The sequence below is a fragment of the Apostichopus japonicus genome, chromosome 16 (genome assembly GCF_037975245.1).
Source record: "Apostichopus japonicus isolate 1M-3 chromosome 16, ASM3797524v1, whole genome shotgun sequence".
Taxonomy (NCBI): domain Eukaryota; kingdom Metazoa; phylum Echinodermata; class Holothuroidea; order Aspidochirotida; family Stichopodidae; genus Apostichopus; species Apostichopus japonicus.
Window position 1 is genome coordinate 18,174,502 of NC_092576.1, and position 20,732 is coordinate 18,195,233.

The following is a 20,732-nucleotide window of genomic DNA, read 5'->3' on the forward strand; positions in this document are numbered from 1 at the left end:
TTGTGATTGTTATGATAACCACATCTAAGGACTTTTGAGTCGTATTATTGTATCCAGTGGAATTGTCTCGCTGAGATATAAAAGGATAAATTTTCCGTACGTTTTCACGGTAGGCCCCTCTGTTCAAGGTCAATGCACGACTATAACATTAGGTCCACTAAGTGCGGATATTGGTCTCCATTTGCCACTATTGCAGTAAACCCAACCGAGCAACGTGTCTACGGTGTCTCTTAAAAGACAATATTATTAACAAATTCGAAAAGAATTTTTAATCTCTTTGGTGTCATTTTAAAAGTATTTCTGATAACATTACGTACAGAATTCTTTTATATGAGAAAGGTACATATGAGAAACATGACAATGACCGTGATAAAACCAATTTCAAGATTACTAGCGATCAATTCGCTCAATTTGTTTCAAAAAATGATTGAAAAGTGATATGAATTCCTCCTCATTCATTCTTTTTATCTGAGCATGTTGAACGCTTGTGATAACATGTCATTACGAATCATTGCAGACGCTCACCCAAACCGTTAAAAAATACCCTCCCTCTCCCCCTTCTCTTCCTACACTGAGCTCCCAACAGTGACGGAGCGTCAATACAGTCAGGGGGCGGATGCCCCCCCCCCCCTCAACGGACTAATATGGACTGCTGGCGCCCTTTTCAGCTATTGATCACTTTTTTTACTTATTCGCGAGTATTGACTTTTTTTATGGCGCTCTCATCTACCTATTGACATTTGTCACATTTTGTTGGCGATAACACCTATTTATTCTTCGTTTATCTGCAAATTAGCAAGGCCCGGAAAGGGTCATTTCCGGCCATATAGGGAGTATCTTTACTCAAAAGATTTCTGTACGCTCTGCGCCAACCTGTGGTGGCGCTCCGCTTAGATAAAGTCGAAAGCGCCCATACAGACCATTCTCACCCCCTCTTACCAATACCCCTAGCTCCGCCACGATAACAGGAGTGACTTTCCATATGTTATTGATAGGAAATTGCAGGAATTATTGGAATCCTCAATGAAAACTATACGTAGGTAGTCTTGTTTGCGTGGGGATTGAGTTGTGTAGGTGTTACACAAAAATGTAGATATGCTTTCTTTATTCTTGTGGAAAGCCGCTTTCACTTTGATATCAGATAAACCTGTGGTACATGCAGTGACGTAGCCAGGATTGGTCCAGTGGAGGGGGTGGGCGCTTGGGGGGGGGGCTTGAACAATTCCTGGGAGGGCGTCTTGTTACTACCTGAGTGGAGTGCCACCATATGGGTTGGCGCTCAGCATACGGGAAATTTTCAGCTATAAAGACCTCCTAGATCGTTGGAAATAACACTTCCCAGGCCTTGTAAGCTGCTCTAAAGTTTCACAGCATCCTTTATTTTGAGATCCCCATGTCTTGATATGGTCATCAAATAGTTTAGAGAAATAGAAGAAAAAAGACAATCTGGTAAGTTGCTTTGAAATATCATGACATATCTCGGCCTATGCGCTATGTCACGTCAGGTTTTTCAGCAACTATAGCCTACTGCCGGTCCGCGGTCGAAGGGTCGTCCATGAGTGGTCATCATGGAGATTTGATACCATGCAGACCAATGAATGATATATTTTTCGCACAGTCTTGCAAGGTTGAAAGAAATGGCTCCTTACATAGTTGGCATGATTCAAATTCATCTAGTGCAAATTCATCCAGATGCAAATTCATCAATATATTTGGTCGAGAACTTGCTAGAACAGTAAGCTGTCTGAATTAGCATCTTCAGATCGAATATGGGTTTGCTGAGTTAGGGAGCAATATGTTCGAAGTACAAGGACCAACCAATGAACACAATTTTAACATAAGAGGCAGAGATAAGACACTTTAGCAGAAATCATTATGTCTTCTTTCTGTTTATTACTGATAAATGCAAATATTTTCATTAAAAATCAATATGAAATTTCATGTTACTTTCAGAAATATATGAACAAAGCAACTTCAACAACTTCAGCTCATTCACATTCATGCTATCAGCTAGAAAATTCACCATGATGCACATTTTCTATGAGGCATTGATGTGAATACCACTGACATAACTTGTGCTATTCAAATGGATAAAGGGCTTGGTCAAGTCATGAATAAGGCTCTGCCCCATATATTGCACATGTACAAAAAGGGTTACTGCTGTACATGCAATACTTTTTTGATGGGGAGAGGGGGGGGAGATGTGGTAACATGTTGAAAAGACCACATCTTTTAATTTGTCATTTTTCTTTTGAACATATGCAAATGCTAGAAATGAAAGCACTTGGAAATTTCTTAAAGAGATAGGCAGTTGTTGCCCTTGCACTGCTTTGAAGTCTGCACCACTGTAAATATTGTTGAAGGAGTGGAGTTCTGCGAATCTTTTGATAGTCAAGTAATAAATTTTTCTTTCACTGTTTGTTAAACAGCTCCTAGCAGTAATATGCATTTGCACGACATTGTATCTGAGGTTCATTATGTAACCGGTGTTTTCTACATACATTCAAATTAAAAACCAATGTTAAACTTGTTCACCTGCAATGGTCTAAATTCAGAAAGTACATCAATATCATAACTCTTTTGCATGTTGTATAACAGTACTGAATTTGAAGTGGATTATATTTATCAATGAATATAGCAATGTTTTGGGTAAAAGCAATTAAAGCATCCACTTGAACTTCATGTTTTCCTTGCATTGTTTGCTACTTCCTCCTATCTAGATTCGAAAGGGACATATAGATAAATGCTCAATACCTCAAACAACATTATTTAACCTTGTTTCCCACAAAAAATGTTCTGTCCCAGTTTCTGTAAACTACTCGGGATAAATGGAGGGGTGGGGGGGGGGGTGTTGGACAGGTTGGGAAACTAAATATTTGACAGATGTTGTATTTGACAATAAAATTCACCTTCCCAAGGAAGTAATACAGTTCTTTAAGTGGCATTTTATGAAGGACCTACAGTATGTAACGATAGCAGAATTGGTTGCCTCCTGCTGAAATGTCCAATAAAGACTTGCAGTATTGGAATGTTCATCAGATTCCTCATTTATAGAAACATCTGTGCTTATTGAAACTTTCCTAGGATGTTGCCAACAAGATGCAGTTGAAGTCTACTGTACCTTGTTGTCAAAGGTGGAGCTCACAAAAAGTCCTATCAACTAGTCTTATTCAAGCAGTGGCAACATATGGGAAAAAAGAAAAGCAAAATATGGTACAATTTTGTTAATATTATTTTGAACTATTTATCCCAACACCCTATCCTCCTTTTAAGACTTTTGCAAGCTTGTAAACCAGTTACAGCACTCATGCAACATGATATGACAAAGGTTCATTGCCAGAGCATGAAACTAGCAATTTGGAGTAAATTTGTTAAAAGAATGATGAAGTTAATACACTGAAATATTGAATGGGGCTCAAAAGAGCTTAAGAAGTCTTTTGAGGTACATTACTTGTTCTGATAAATATATTAATTGCCCTAAGATTCAGCTATTAAAGCAGCTACTAGTCAGATACTAGATAGTAGTGTTTGCACGGGTTATCCGGGTACCCGGGTACCCGCCCGACGTAATACTACCCGGTTCCTAATTTATTACCCGAATCCTAAGCAAAGTGTGATTTAAAAAAAAAAAAAAAAAATGGGCAAACCGACGGTTAGGCAGATTTCCCATTGACTTAGTGTGGTGTTAGGCTGCAATGTGGTAGAAGATAACAGCAATAACGAAGGGGCCCGTTCGACGCGATACTACCCGGTTCCTAATTTATTACCCGAATCACAGGCCTACTCAAAGTGTGATTGTTTGAAAAAAAAAATGCAAGCCGATGGTTAGGCTGATTTCCCAAAGACTTAGTGTGTTGTTAAGCTACCATGTGTTCGAAGATAACAACAATAACGAAAGCTTTCGATAGATATCTTATAACTGCGTCACAATTTCAGCTAATAAACAGATGGCTAGGCTAGACTGCCCCCATTGACACAATGTGGTGTTAGGCAACCATGTGGTCGAACGTAACAGCAATTACGAAAGTATTCCATGGATGTCTTATAACTGCGTCACATCTCCAGCAAATAAACAGATGGTTAGGCTTAGCTAGATTTCTCATTGACTTAGTGTGGTGTTAGGCTACCATGTGGAAGAAATTATTATTTATTCATTCGTTTATTTCAAAGAAGGAAAGGCTGACAAGGAATTTTACGCGATGTTTATGGATTATAGACGGGATAACTAAAAAATAGTAATCGCAAGTGGCTTTTTACTAATCGTTTATTCCAAATGCGATCAAATTGCGCGAATCGCGCAATCTCGCGGCTAATGAGAACCCTGGGCCTGCATAATAGATAGTAGTAGTATTAAAAACTGTTTAAGAGCTAAATTGGATATCTATATGGTTTGATCCAATAGACTTGCACGAGCTAGCATAAGCAGCGGCGGCAGTGCGATGTAAGTAGTAATGCTAATTTTATAATTAAATAATTTATTTATTAACAAGTTAATGAAAGAAACAGAAGCAAATAAAAATTATTGAGGGAGGTTTTATACCTTATCTTACACCTACGTATTTGAACATGAAAACATTGTCAGTAGAAAATATAATGCATTTATTACAGCATCCAATATGTAATTTCTTGAAAATCGTGATACACGAGGGTAAACAAATTTTTTTCCGGGTACCCGGATACCCGACGGGTAACGGCCCTCGGGTACCCGGTTCCCGATTTTTGGACCCGTGTAAACACTACTAGATAGTATGGGATCATGAAGGTTTTCAGATTTTACCTATATTGGCCTCAAATAACCTTTGACTTGGCTAAGAGCACTCAGCACATGATACACCTGCATACAAACTTCCATTCATCATTCCAATATTGAACTATCATGTTAACATGGCTTTCAGTTTCAGATATCTAGTTATCTCACATGGGCTTCTGCTATACTGTTTATAGAATAGTACTCAATGTCAGAAACCTATATGCACTACATATGGCTACCAACTTTTCCTTGTTGAGTTAGATGCTCTATGTTACTCTACTGACCTTGAGTAGCCTTTGACCCTCAATGAAGCCAACACCTACTGAAAATTCCAGTATAAATATAAAATTAATGAAATGATTCAGAAAATACTTTAACAGAAAGGAAAACTATTATAAACACTTCTGTTCATACTGACCTCAGCATAAACAATTTAGAGACCAAGAACATATGGTATAATAACTATTAGCTAACATTTCTTCCCTCTACTCTGCAATTTTGAGAGAACAATGAGCAAAATTGATACTGGCAAATGTAACATGGCAACAATAACAATAATTCACAAATGATGATGACATCAGAAAAAGTAGCAACCATGACAATGATGATGATTTGAAAATCTTAATGAGCAATCCTAAATGTAACTAGAATTTCACTTTTAGTAGAGCAGGGTTCTCACAAGCACGTTCTAACCTGGCGGTGGTCGTGGTTTGAATATGATTTTGCCTCTCCCTGCATGGTTTGAAACTTGAGCGCCCGGGCTGAACATTTATGAACCAGGAAAAGCTTGCTGCCACTTATCTGGTCCGAAAAAATTATAGCATGAGGTAAATTTCCTCCTGGGTGCATAATAATCATAACAGTTCAAGAATTTTTACCAAAGGTGATCATATTTGAATATCTGGAGTCGGCTCGGACTTGAAGGGTCTTGGATTTGGCTCATACCAAGTGGGCTCGGACTTGGCTCAGACTCTGGCTAATTGGACTCGACTACAGCTCTGCCATAAATATAAAAAGATAATGGATTGTTAATAATTTATTATATGATGTTGAGAAGGTAGAGACTTAGAAAGTTAACTCCTAAATGTAATGGATAGCATTAAACTCTTCGTTTCACTAACAAAAGGATTCTCAAATACAGTACTAGCAACATTACTGCTAAAATAATGGATCACCAATACGATGCAGTGAGAAAAGGGAGTTTAATAAAGAGCATCCCTCAATGTAATGACTAGGATAAAACTCTTAGTTTCACTAACAAAAGGATACCACATGCAGTACCAACAAGAGGGATGCCCATTATATCGAGGGTCCACTAGACTTGCTAGACCCAACACCCCCATTGTGGGAAGCATTATTGAGCGTCTAGTTAGCATTTATTGGGTAACTGAAGTATTGAAGGACCTTAGTGTCTCCCCTCCCAGTAGTTTTATAACATTTATGAACCAGGAAGAGCTTGCTGTCACTTATCTGGTCCGAAAAAATTATAGCATGAGGTAAATTTCCTCCTGGGAGCATATAATTATCATAACAGTTCAAGAATTTTTACCAAAGGTGATCTTTGGTGTCTGGAGTCAGCTCGGACTTGAGGGGTCTTGTATTTGGCTCAGACAAGATGGACTCGGACTTGGATCGGGCTCTGGCTAATTGGACTCGACTACAGCTCTGCCATAAATATAAAGAGATAATGGATTGTTAATAATTTATCATATGATGTTGTGAAGGTAGACACTTAGAGAGTACTCCTAAATGTAATGGATAGCATTAAACTCTTCGTTTCACTAGCAAAAGGATTCTCAAATACAGTACTAGCAACATTACAACTAGAATAGTTGATTACCAATACGCTGCAGTGAAGTAAAGGAGTTTAGTAAAGAGCATCCCTCAATGTAATGACTAGGATGAAACTCTTAGTTTCACTAACAAAAGTATACCACATGCAGTACCAACATGGGGGGGGGGGAGGATGCCCATTACATTGAGGGTCCACTAGACTTAAGGTTTGCTAGACCCAACATCCCCATTGTGGGAAGCATTATTGAGCATCTAGTTAGCATTAATTGGGTAACTGAAGTATTAAAAGACCTTGGTGTCTCCCCTCCCAGCAGTATAACAACTGGAATAATGGATTGGTGAAACAATGTTTTATTTGATACAGTGAAGTAAGGGAGTTACATGAATAATAGTTAATGCAATGAATATGATTAAAATCTTTGTTTTACTAACGAAAATTATTCTCAAATACAGCAACATAAGAATTTGTATAAATGGATTATTAATAATGAATTTTATGATGCTGTGAAGGAAGAAAATTCATTAACAAATTTTAATTTGTATGCTGCATGTCATATACCTGTCCAGAAACTAAAAAGAAAAATTCAAACTCATAGAATGCACCGTACCTGGCTCCAAGCAATGACATATAAATCTAGTCCTCATTGTATCTACAGAAGTTGTTTGTCCAATTTTAATCGAAAGCCTTTCCTTTCATTGAAAATTTTGATCTTCAGTAAAAATATTCTTCTGTCTGCAGATTTTATTGATGACAGTACTTCCTTCTCTTGTGGAGAAATTCCATCAGCTCTCGTTAACCTACAACGAACCAAAACAACATTTCAATCATATGTCAAAGTTTCACTGAAGTACATTCCATGTAAATATTTTTTTAAAGCCTCACATTTTGATATTGACATTGTTGCAAAAGGTACAAATAAACACATCATAATCAAGGTTAAAATGTGATGGTGTGTTAACACCTCAAGTCTTTGCTTCACAATCCTACCTACAATTCATTCCAGCCTGCCAGATGGCAGATTTACAGTACATTTGGTTTTCAAAGACTACACATAAAGTCATTTCAATTCTGATAACATTCTATGATGGTGGAAGTAGCAAAGTAAAACAAAAGGTTTGGCAGTGGACTTGGTGGGAAGTGGAAAGTCTTTCTTACATTACTTTGTTAGCCGTTGCCTTAGATCGTTTACAGTTTTTGAAAATAAACAGCAAATTTTCATCACCTTTGTTCGTGTTGAAACTTAGTACAGTAAATTTATATTATGTATAGTGTGTGTTGATCAGACGTAGAGGATATTAAAGGGAAGACTTTAGAAAACTAACTTCAGGTCATAGGGATTTAAAATATATCTCACAGTCAATACTTACTGAATATTAAAGACAACTGGGATGTTTGCAATATATGCTTGTGGGAGCTCCTTATTTCCATATAAGCCATTTCTCTCTGCATCCCATGGTCAGCATGAACCAGCAGCTCAAAGTTACAGTATTTTGATATCCTGTGTCGACCTTGAAATTGCAGCCCTGTACTTCTTGCAATAAAGTGGAGCATATCTGCTGTGGTGTTCTCATTCTGCATTCATGCATTCCTCAAATTGTGCCAAATTTAAGCCATCTTTTCTGACAAGAGAATGAACATAAATAAGTCCAGATAATTGTTTCATAAATAGCAAGTGGAAGTCTTGACAGTGCAGTTCCCTATTTGATGTCAATATATACTTAGTGTACATGTTGTCCAATATTCATGTCAGTTTAGTTAATTTAGCTATCACTTTTTTCATGGAAACCGCATATGCAACAATTGAGAAAAATGCCACACTACTAAGTTTGAATATTGATCTATTATTTGGTATGTAAGTTATACCCAGGAATTTAGCATGCAATTACTTCAAGAGATTGACTGAGTATTCATGCATGGTTCAATGCCTCATCCCGCATGCAGTTCATTTACTAAAAAATTGCATGCACCCTAGACTATGTATACCGGTACATTTAGTCCCTCAACGTATCATTTGGGGTTTAAGCTCAGGACTACTCGTGTACACAGGCTTTGGCATTATGACTGAGTTCATTTTTAATGTATGGTTTCAATGATGTTGAAACTTTCCACTCACGATGGCATATGTGTGCGTGTGCATTGGTAGGAGTACTGTGTTTGTGATCCTAGCTTGTAAACACAGTTTCTCATGACAGTAAGCTTTATTGGACAGATCTCATAGTTGGTACAGTATGTATGTATAGATGCATCACAAGTACAAGAAGCCTATTGTTTTTGGTGAAGGTCAAAGGTAATTTAGGTAAAAATGGTCAAATTGTGAAAACTCAATTTGAAGCATGGATAGATCTATTTATTGGTATGTCTAGGCCAGTGGTTGGGTCAACAGGGCAAACTTGTGAAAACCTTATTTAAACCATGCATCTCAAAGCAGGGTACACTAGCTTGCAGAGATATATAATGTTTAGTATCATGTTATATCGCTACAGAAGGCTTTCAGTGGTTTTTTTAGATCCCCAACTGTCACTTTGAAAATGCTGTTTATCACAGTTCTCAATAGTTTTTTGCTGTATATTATTAAGATACAATAAGTTGTACATGCAGCCTACACATATACAGTAGCATACATGTCAGATTGACAAATTCATAAAATGAAACTTATTACATAATGGAAACCATGTGCAGTGCAGTTTGCATAATGGTGATCTATTTATACACCCAACCAGCTAGTATCGGATCATAGCAACATGTTACCACATGTATGCATTTAAGTGTTTTGTCACACAGTACAGTTCTAACATCATACAAGGGAGTATTATTTGTTCCATAAAAACTCTGATCATAATAGCCTGTTCGTGCAGGGAGTTGTAATGGAACAACTCCCTGGTTTGTGCTATGGACATGAGAACTATCTAGTGCCTGTTGAACATTAGTCTTGTGCATTTTCATGTTACTTACTAACACCAAATTACTGCACACAGATGGTCATTTTTAAAAGTATGAAAGCTGAATACAATCAAGAGCTTTTATTTGGACATGATACCCAATATGAAACTACTTTAGTTGCACATACTGTATGTATGCTGGTTTTTATCATGAATGATTTTTATAGGAGCCATGATTTTTTTTTTTTTTTTATGAAGTAGGTCTGGATTCCCTTGGCATTATAACCTGATTGAAATTTAACCTCTGTGATTGCACTAATATGTGAGACCATTGATCAACCTAATTAATAGCTTTTAATGATGAAGACACTGATAATAATTTCATAACTCATTAGTGTGAACACAATGCAAGGTTCAATGAGGTACTGTTTATTTCCTTAAAATGCATATCTGGTGGTTTTTCAACATGCTCTAATCCTTTCAAATATGTTACATTGAATCTTTACACTTTTCCATTGATATATCACAGACTGTGTTTTTTTGTTATGGGACTCTGTAAAACTGGATCAAACCTAGCAATTTTGGACAAGGAATTTGCTCTTTTTGCAAAAACTCCTAAGTGCTCAAGTGACTGTACAGTAGGTCACCCTGTGAAGGCATTGTGGGACTTTGAGGAATACTTTTGATCAAGCTATTACTTCAGCACTATTAACACTACCCACATCATAACGTTAATATCAAAATGCCTAAATTACTTAGCCATGATTGCGTTGTTATTCTAAAATGAATACTCAATTGTTTACCTTCAGCCATGATTCATCCCATAGGTGCAGGGGAAAAAACTCATGTTACAGTACAAAAAATTGTTGTACACTGCTACACTGAGGCCCTGTGTGACTTAGTTCTCTGAATCAGAACCAATGACACACCACTACTACTGTACGCACAGGGCTAAGTGATGCACACTAACACATAAAGAGAATATTGTGGGGATGAATATTGTACTGAGACGGCAAACGTTTTCACATTTTTTACTTTTGTAACTCGTTTATGGAATCTGTCACTGTCAGGCCCTTTCTTTTACTGTAGTGTTCCGTTTGCTTGTGTATCTGTTTTTGTGGAGTTGTGACTTTCTGACTGCCTCATTTTATGTCAGAGAGATTGAGACATACCCAAAGATTTATATTTCGTGAAATGGTTCAAAATTGCATCGCACGAATGCAAGTTCTTTCATACCCCTAAATTGACACATCTGTCGATGAGCTTACTGTAGTGAAGGCCTAAGTAAACATCCATTATCTTTGGATGCTGTTTGCTATGCTCTGAGCCTCTAACTTCAGAAAGGTCAGGTCCCAGAGATTAGTGGTATTATATTGAGGTAATTTTGGTTATTTTTAGGGAGTAAGATTTCCAAATGCCCCAAAACATGCACAAAAATAATTTGATCAGCATATACCTGAAATGGATTCAAACTCATGAAATATTTAACTCTGCTTGGCTGCAAAAAGTTATGGTTGTCTGCTGTATAGTTGCTAGTACTAGCTACAGTAGTAGTAGGCTAGTATATAGTAATAGTAGTACTAGGCTAGTAGGCCTAGGCCTAGTAATATTTGGAGGTGCGTCAATTATTAAGCCTTTACTTTAAAAGATCTGGAAGATCACCAGGCTGCAAAATGTGTAGGTTGACCAGTCTGTTACAAGTATATACTTTAATTTACAGTATGTATCACATTTATATTCCGAGTATCAGCAAAGGCAGTAGCAGGCAGCTGTGATTTACCATAGCCAGTAATACTGATAGGTCCAATTTAGGGCTAACGTTAGGCCTAGGCTAGTCTACTCTAACTCTAACCATGGTCTTAATTTATTTGTGTTCAGCATGAAGGTATTTACTCTAAATGTTATAAATATATACGGAACACTTTTAAGGAATTTACTTACAATGCATATACTCCACCAAAGTTCCAAAAGCCAACTTCAAATGGGCAACGTTTACGGTAACCTGCGGCACTTTCCTTTGTAGACTACATGGCTAGGCCCACATAAAGTAACGTTGAATGTAGGCTATTGGGATAGCAACGATACGATCCGATCGACTGCCCTGCCACCGAACACAGAAAGAACGGCTTATGTGTGGGGGCGTTGTTTCGTTACGTGTAAATTTGCCAGTTAAAATAGAAACTCTTATTTTCTTAAATATCCCAAATTAATGGAAGAAAAAGTACAATTACGAAGATTTCAGTGTAATTAGAGGAACCTGTAAGTTTCGGAACTATATATAGCCGCATTTGGTCAAAATCGAGGTGTAAAGTTGGGATCAACATATATACCATGTTCGTAATTCTGTTATATACCCTTCGGAATTACCTCCACTTTTGAGGGGAAATTTTACCCTTTAAATGAACGATTTTTTTTTTGTAACTTCGGAATTGAAAAGTTTATGAGGTTTTCTCTTAACTCGAAATAATCATTCCTCAAAGGAAGTGAAATTGATTGAACAAGAAGACCCTAGACTTAGGTTTACCTGGTGTCAGGTAAACCTATCCCCGAGGTAAACCTAAGTCCCAGCTATCATGCGTTGAAGTAAACAAAAGTACCAATGTATATATATATATATATATATATATATATATATATATATATATATATATATATATATATATTACAGTTCCATGACCCTCGAGTTCTGTTAAATTTGGTGTTTGCTCAGTATTAAAGTCACTCTGCGTTATCGATAGCAAGCAAGCAAGCATTGACCACTCTTGTAATTTTCTTAACTAACATATATGACGGTAACTTATGTTGAACTACTCAGTAGTAACATTGATTAAATTTAAATAAATCTTATACCATTATAGCAATTATTATACAACATAATCTTACCTGAGTTCAGTGACACTGTCACATTTACTGACGTACAAGAAGATGTTTTCAGTTTCTCGAACAGTCAATCCTCGACCAACACCGTAAATAATGAGTTCTTTCAGTGTTGCCAATGGAGGAATGGTCATTCCTGAACTCATACCGAGGTGATCTGAATACTCCTCGACCAGTGCGTAGCAGCGATCAATCAAGATACACTCAATGGGTATCTAAAATAACATAAAATTACAATTTGATCTAATTAGCTTCTTTTCTTGCTGACTTGCAGTTAAGACATATTCCTATAAATGTCATGAAAATGGACGTTATCTACGGTAATCTTCAATTTTCGCTAGAATATAGACTGTCACTTATATATGTGAGCTTTCCATTTTGTTTTTCGTTCGCGTCGTGACTTTTCTTTTGGAATATTTTATGACCTGAATTAACCATATTTCTTGACAAAAAAGATATGTCACACTTTCACCAGTATATGTATTATGCCTTTAAACTATACTACAAGGAGCATTCAAGTGAAATAGACCGTCTCTGTCCGCAAACACATATGAGACAAACACATCTTTCGTTTAGTGGCTCATGAATTGTTCAATTTACCAACTTTTCATAGTAGAGCAAAGAATGTGAAACTGTAGATAAATACCTTTTTCAGTTGAAGCTATCTCTACAAGAAGCGCAGTTGATTTCCTCAACAGCCGACTACTTGGTTCAAAGAAAGAGACTGTCTCGTTGCACATGTCTTTAATCTGATCCTTGATGTCGTGTACGCTGCCGGTCTTTTCCAAAGTACACAGAAGTGCAAACTCATCCCCATAAAGACCACTCTCAAGGTACTTAATAACTTTATCTGCCGCTTGCTCATTCGAACCACAGGTAAACCGGTAAAGGTATTGTAAGTCAAAAGGGTTTAATTTCTTTAAAATGTTTTCTCTTTTGTTTAGCAGTGACCATCCTTGTAGATACTTTGTCAAGTAAGCAGCCGCATACCACTGACAAAAGATTATATGGTAAAATTTCACTCTTTCTTCGATTTCTTTTGATTGTTAAGGACGCTGATATCTAGCTCCATTTTGTTTTCTTCGACTAATATACCAACTTTTACAAACTTCTGATAGCAAGATTCACCGATTTCTTTCATGAGCGAACTCTTTTGCCAAACCTTGCCTTCCTTTTGCTCGACTAATCCATACAGCGCTGCCTTACCTAATGTAAGAGTTTCAGATTCTTCAATGTGACTTGTATGTTTGTCCATCTTTAATTTTAGCCGACTTTCTAAGATTGGTATGAATATCTTAAAAGGGCTGTAACTGTCGTGATGTTCTCTTTCCGATGACTTTGATCGAGAAAATTATTAATATGGGCAAGCATTGTGAAGAACAATGGAACAGTCAATATATCACGAATTACACTACCGATAGGTAAGTCTTTGATTAATTCTTTGAGAGAAAACCCTTCTGGATTTCCAAACATCTTTGCGATACATTGAGTTTGACTCTAATTGCTAAATCCATTCAATTGCATGAACTTCCGGCAAGATAGAAATTCTTGTTAGAAGTATAACCTTACATTTTTGCAGCATATCACCTTTGAGAATTTTCATAAAGTCAGATTTTTATCTTTGTCAGGGTACTCGTCATAATCATCAAGGCGCTACTACTGACTTACAATCACGTAGTAAATCTTTGAGTTTTGACATTGACAAAGTCGTATCGACTGGCAACAGAGTGGTTTGAATTGCTTTGTAGAATGACGTTGTGCCCTGTTGCAGCATTTTGAAGCGTAGGAGGATAACAATGTCCATATCTTTCAGACAAGATGTGCATTTGCTGTCTTCAATGCACCAGTCTTTATCTGCTTGAGGTATCATGGTTGACTTCCCATAACCAGGCTCTGCTTCAATAATGATTCGTTTAGAATCCTGTTTGAAAATGTCATTATATGAGTCTAAGCCGGACCAGTTGTTAGAATTTCTGCAATCGTCAGACACAATATGAGGTCTGTCGATGAATACTTTTTCAACTTCACACTGGTGTGACCCGCCGGGAATTGGTTGGAATTGCTCACACCGACCTTTATATTTGTACTTTAGCTCCTTTTTAGGTTGATGTAGCAGCTTTTTGTCAGAAAATAAGAAGAGAAAGATGTTTTGATTATTGAATTTGTAAGATTAAACAACTAGATTCTGAGTTATTAAGTTCAACTTTTAAGTTGATTAAAATTGTTCATAATTTTTTTTTTCATTTATGTTGTGTTACATTCTCCTTTGTTCACGGAAATTATTCTTAAAACAGAAAATTATTATTTGCTCCCTTTAATGAAGTAATGGATTACGTAGCTCAACCATAAATCTCATCTCTATTTTATGACTATAGGCTAGAAAGATGATGATAGATTTTTTTTAAATGAGGAAACACACATAGATGTTGATCACAATTACCATAAATTACATTAATTTGTAGTAAACAAGAAGCAAACTTACCATTCGGATAAGCACCGTCTGGTGAATCTAGGTAAATTGAATTAAGGATAAGATAATCCGCTGATCAAGCATGTATATAAAATCCTGTGGTTATGTAGTGCACTCTGCGACTTGTGCCATAATGTATATGAATATAGTGCTTAAAAATTGGCATAATTTGATATGAGGTATACTGAGTAATACAATATGGATGTAACGTTCCCAATAGTTCAAACAAAGATAGAGCCTATTGAATATTTTAAAATTTAACACAATAAACATAGATCAAAATGTAATTAAGCTAACCTAAATAGTTTCCCCGTCTCGTTTTATAAAGCTGTACACCTGAACTGTATATTTACGTGTTTCGCAATCGTATTTGTCATATTTCTGGCAAAGGGTAATTTTCATGTCATGACTTAACATAACTCGTTTTCTCTTCATCTTGGAAGATTTGAAAGAACTAGACATCATAGTTGAAGGTAAAATATTATACCAAAAAATCATTCCATCAAAATTCATAAGTTCTATTAACTATAATTTTAGTTGCGGAAACCTCCAAATTTCTTCAGACTTAATGCAAATATAAACTATGGAAATTATGAAAACCGAAAAGTTGCAGGGGCTTTACCACTTCACTCTTTCCAGAGCCATGTAACGTGACGATCGACCCACGCCGACAGGGCTCCGTTTTCGCGCCTCTGGTGTCAACTAGCACATTCAGTGGTGGTTTAGAACACATTTAGAAACCCCATATTAGAATTCTTGAGAATTCATATAATCTTCAATAACGTTTTGATCTGAAACTAAACTTTAGGTTGGCCAAGGAAGGTTCAAAGAATTGATTCAAAAAGCTGCGGAAAGGAGACACAAACCAAACCATTATCATTCTCTTATATGTCTGAGATCTGTAACAATAGTTACCGACTTTGCAGTCCGCGTTGTAGTCAATGCCGACTTTGCAATCCGCGGTCCCCCTTTACAATTTTACAAGGCCGGTAAGAGTGACTCCATAGGTTTTCCCATTCGGGAAACCAAAAACGCAACACGTGGATACACATGTGGCTCAGTGCCTGTATATTTAGACTTGATGAAGTCTTCAACCTTAGTTACATATAAAGGAACATTTACTCTGAGATATCTCCCAGGTGGAATAATCATTTTCTTAGCTGCTTGTGGAAGTTGTCTAGTGATAGTTATCTTTACCGCATACACAAGTAATGTTGGTTGGGTTTGTGTCTCCTTCAAACGGGTTCGCTCTTATACAACCATATCAACAGATAACAAAGTACTGAAGTAATGGGGGAAATAAGGTCATTAAACATAAATCAGGGTAATTGTACCTTCCTGTGATCACTTCAAAGATAGGAGACACTCCTACTCAGTGACTGACATGTTAACTGTCTTCCCGTATCACGATGAAATATACAAATTCTTCAGCTGACAATTGTCTTATGGTAGTCCCCCCCCCAAAAAAAAAAAAGAAAAAAAAAAGAAATAACGTGACCATGTACTCGCAGTTTATTGTATAGCTAATAACTCACAATAATTTGGAGGAGTGCCAAGTGACGTTAGACTAATTTAGAGGGACTAACATGGAATTTGAATTCCTGATTATTATTCCGTTACTGGTTATTTATATGAATCCATATTGGGCTTTCAGTTACGATGGTTTCGCTTTAAAAGCCTTTTTTTACATATTATTCTTGGAAATTACCATTGCCAAGCTGCGTGGCGACCAACGTGTCAATCAAACCAGAAAATGAGCTGATTGGCTGCTGCCCTAGTAAAGATGCGTTGAATAAATAAATTTGGTAAACCTTTAAATCCTCAGTTGCGGATTTAACATTTGACATACGGAATTATCTGGATCGCTGGGGTGGAATGTACACATAATTTGTATTCACGGGGTCAATGTAATTTTAAAGTGAATACCAGCGGCAAATTCAAGAAATCGTGTATACATTTTACGTTTTAGAGAGAAGGTCCAGGGAGTTTAAAATGTTCAAAAACATTTCTGAAAAAGTGTTGGGAATGAGTTTTTGATTATGAAAACGTATGCGGAACCGAGAACCTGTTTCATTTAAATAATTACCGTCTATAATAAAAACACAATAGAATATGTACAACGATATTGCTCGAATCACAAGAGAGGACAAGGGGTCATAGACCATAGTCGACATTGGGAATGTTAAACATAGTGCCAGGGTAATATGGGGGCATATTTGGCACCGGAAGTCAGCTATGGAGATGGAAACTGGGTTGGGAAGTCTAGTAAAAGTGAGTAAAAAACTAAAGTCATGAGGCTGACGAAAAGCTAGCTGACAGGCATTGTAATGTCACTTCCCTGTCTGGTGGGGCTCTCACTAAAGATGGGCTTGGCGAAAATGAGTCTCGACAAAAAGATGGCAATGGAGAAGATGTTCAAATACCGTGGCACAGTGGTACCGTTTATTCAGACCTCCTTTATAATACAGATTTCATTAGATGTTGTTCTTACAGAATACGGCTCTTATAGTTGTCCTTGCATTACGCAGTGCATTACTATTAACGCATTTCCTCAACGCGGCGTCTTATCGCAGCGCCCAACGCGGCGCCACACGCAACGTATAACACAACTAATAACGCGGTGCTAAATGCAAAGCCAAACGCAGTGTCCATATTGGAATTCAGATTCAAGGATACAGTGTTAACTTGACGGTGTCTACGATGTAAATACACCAACAAATAGTCGATTGACTAAATGGCAGTAATGTATCTTTCTGGTAGCTGACCTATAGAACTATTTAACTAATGTGGATAATTTCATACAGTTTGATGCAGTTCAGAACTCTACTAAATAACGTAAATAATAACAACCGGTCAATAACGTTACTCCTAAATAACTGGGCGTGATCTCCTTAAGTCCAATAGCGCAGTTTGCAAACAATTCATACGATTCACACTTTTGCAAATGCTATTCGGAGCACTTACAATATCTACGAAAAGTTAGACGCGATGCCGTGGTATTAGAAAAATAACAACTTGGTTAATAAAAAAACTATATGGCCAGTTCCTCGTTGTCATAGTACAGACGCTTTCTAGTCACTTCGCCCAACAACCGTTTCGCCCAACTGCCATTTCGCCCAACCAGCCTGGTCATTTCGCCCAAGCATCCTGGTCATTTCGCCCAACCAGCATGGTCATTTCGCCCAACCGTGTTGGTCATTTCGCCCAACCTTAATTTTACAAATATTCACTCAGAATAATATTAGTTTTTCTATTCCACTAGTTCATTATGATTTCTTTTGGGTTATATTACTGGAAGCTATATTATTATTATATGGAAGTTATATTATTATACAAACAAGGGGAATCGGTGTGGAATAATATAACGGTTTCTATGCCACGTAGTTCAATTTGATTTATTTTGGGTTATATTATTGAAGTTACATTATTATTATTATATGGAAGTTATTTTATTATACAAAGAAAGGGGAATCGGTGTGGAATATTATAACCGTTTCTATTTCACTAGTTCAATTTTTTTTTTAACCACTACTTTGAGTTTCCTTAATTCTCGGTTCGTATCCCGTAACGTTAACAATTCTCGAACGTTTACTATCAAACCTATCAGACCTAACCCCTAAAACACTGATCCATCCTCAAGATTCCTTAATATTCGGTTCGTATCCTGTAACGTTAAAAATTCCCGAACGTTTGCTTAAGTTATACAAAGTAAAGGACTTCAGTTTCCTTAATATTTCTTAATATTCGAACGTTTACTATCAAACCTAACCCCTAACACACTGATCCAACCTCGGATCGTATCCTTTAACGTTAACAATTCTAGAAAATTTCCTTTTGAAGTATCTTATTTAATCTAGTTTGGACGAAATGACCATGCTGGTTGGGCGAAATGACCATGCTGGTTGGGCGAAATGACCAGACTGGTTGGGCGAAATGACCAGGCTGGTTGGGCGAAATGACAGGCTGGTTGGGCGAAATGGTAAGGTTTGGCGAAACGGCAGTTGGGCGAAATGGTTGTTGGGCGAAGTGACCTGCTTCCGTACAGACCAAGAACCCAACATTACGAAAACATACGGTAGCAGGACACTTCGTCCAACAACCATTTCGCCCAACTGCCATTTCGCCCAACCTTACCATTTCGCCCAACCAGCCTGGTCATTTCGCCCAACCAGCCTGGTCATTTCGCCCAACCAGCCTGGTCATTTCGCCCAACCTTGATTAAATATGATACTTCAAAAGGAAACGTTCGGGAATTGTTAACGTTACAGGATACGAACCGAATATTAAGGAAACTTGAGGATCGATCAGTGTGTTAGGGGTTAGGTTTGATAGTAAACGTTCGAATATTAAGGAATATTAAGGAAACTTGAAGTCCTTTACTTTGTATAACTTTAGTAAGGAAACGTTCGGGAATTGTAACGTTACGGGAAAAGAACAGAGTACTGAGGAAACTTGAAGTCGTGGTTAAATTGATTACATATGTGATTACATATGTGGTTACATTGATAAAGTGGGTACATTGATTAAATATAGTAATTCAATATTACGGACGGGTTTTATATATATTTTCTTCAATTTAATAAGGAAACGTTCGGGAATTGTTAGTCAGTAGGATGGATCAGTGTTTTAGGGGTTAGGTTTGATAGGTTTTTATGAAGACCGATTCCCCTGTGTTTGTATAATAATATAACTTCCATTGTTTGCGTAAACGGCTAAAGTAGTGTAATCCTCCCATTATACCCGAAATAACTGCTCAGACTTTGATCGATATCGAGCGGACCTCACTTTTTTTATTTACCTATTACGAAGTAACCTAACACAAAATAAATCAAATTGAACTAGTGGAATAGAAAAAGTAATATTATTCTGACTGAATATTAGTAAAAATAAGGTTGGGCGAAATGACCATGCTGGTTGGGCGAAATGACCATGCTGGTTGGGCGAAATGACCATGCTGGTTTGGCGAAATGACCAGGCTGGTTGGGCGAAATGGCAGTTGGGCGAAATGGTTGTTGGGCGAAGTGACTAGAAAGCAAACATACGACGTCCATATCCACAAATGCTTTGTGGTCACTTCGCCCAACAACCATTTCGCCCAACTGTCATTTCGCCCAACCAGCCTGGCCATTTCTTCCAACCAGCATGGTCATTTCGCCCAACAAACTTGGTCATTTCGCCCAACCTTGGTAGTCATTCCGTCCAACCTGTTTTCACTAATATTCAGTCAGAATAGCAATTCAAAACAATAACAATAACAATCACAAAAAAGGAAAAACCAATTCCCGAACGTTTACTATCGAACTTAATATTCGGTTCGTATCCTGTAATGTTAACAATTCCCGAACGTTTCCTTTTGAAGAATAATATTTAATAAATGTTGGGCGGAATGACCATGCTGGTTTGGCGAAATGACCAGGCTGGTTGGTCGAATTAACCAGGCTGGTTGGGCGAAATGACCAGGCTGGTTGGGCGAAATGGTAAGGTTGGGCGAAATGGCAGTTGGGCGAAATGGTTGTTGTTGGGCGAAGTGACCTGCTTCCTCCCCAAATAAAATGTTCACAATGCCTTGCAATTTGAATAGTATGTTAAATGTCATCAAGTTGTTCTGTAAAAGGGTTACCTGTTTGACTTTTACACATCATGTAAAAGTTATTGAGTGTTGTATTGAGTTAATTGTAGAATTGATAAAATCGTAAAGTCTGTACTGATAGGAGCCGACGTCACCATCAATTTAGCCTTAATTAAATGAACATTGTAGATATTTAACTGATTACTTTGAAATCCGGAACAGCTACAAATAAATTACTAGGCTGCACTCATTTATTCCCCCCCCCCCTTTTTGCTAGTTTAGCTATGCTACGTTTTCGGCACACCATGATTCAGCATTGATCTGTGATACATTGCAAGGGTGTACATAGCTCAGATTATATGATTACCAAGAAATGATCGGATACAATCTAT

The 20,732-nt window shown here is 37.3% G+C and overlaps 1 protein-coding gene and 1 long non-coding RNA gene across 2 annotated transcripts in view; both read right to left on the reverse strand.

Moving 5' to 3' along the window:
• The window catches only part of LOC139982710 (uncharacterized), a 239,831-nt gene that overhangs the window by 12,556 nt on the left and 206,543 nt on the right, over window positions 1-20,732 (reverse strand). The window lies entirely within an intron of this gene.
• Window positions 4,744-12,031, reverse strand: LOC139982721 (uncharacterized). Its single transcript, XR_011798305.1, has 5 exons — window positions 11,366-12,031; window positions 7,913-8,164; window positions 7,153-7,342; window positions 6,300-6,415; window positions 4,744-5,748 (listed from the first exon to the last, which is right to left on the reverse strand). It is a non-coding gene; the product is annotated as an uncharacterized lncRNA (long non-coding RNA).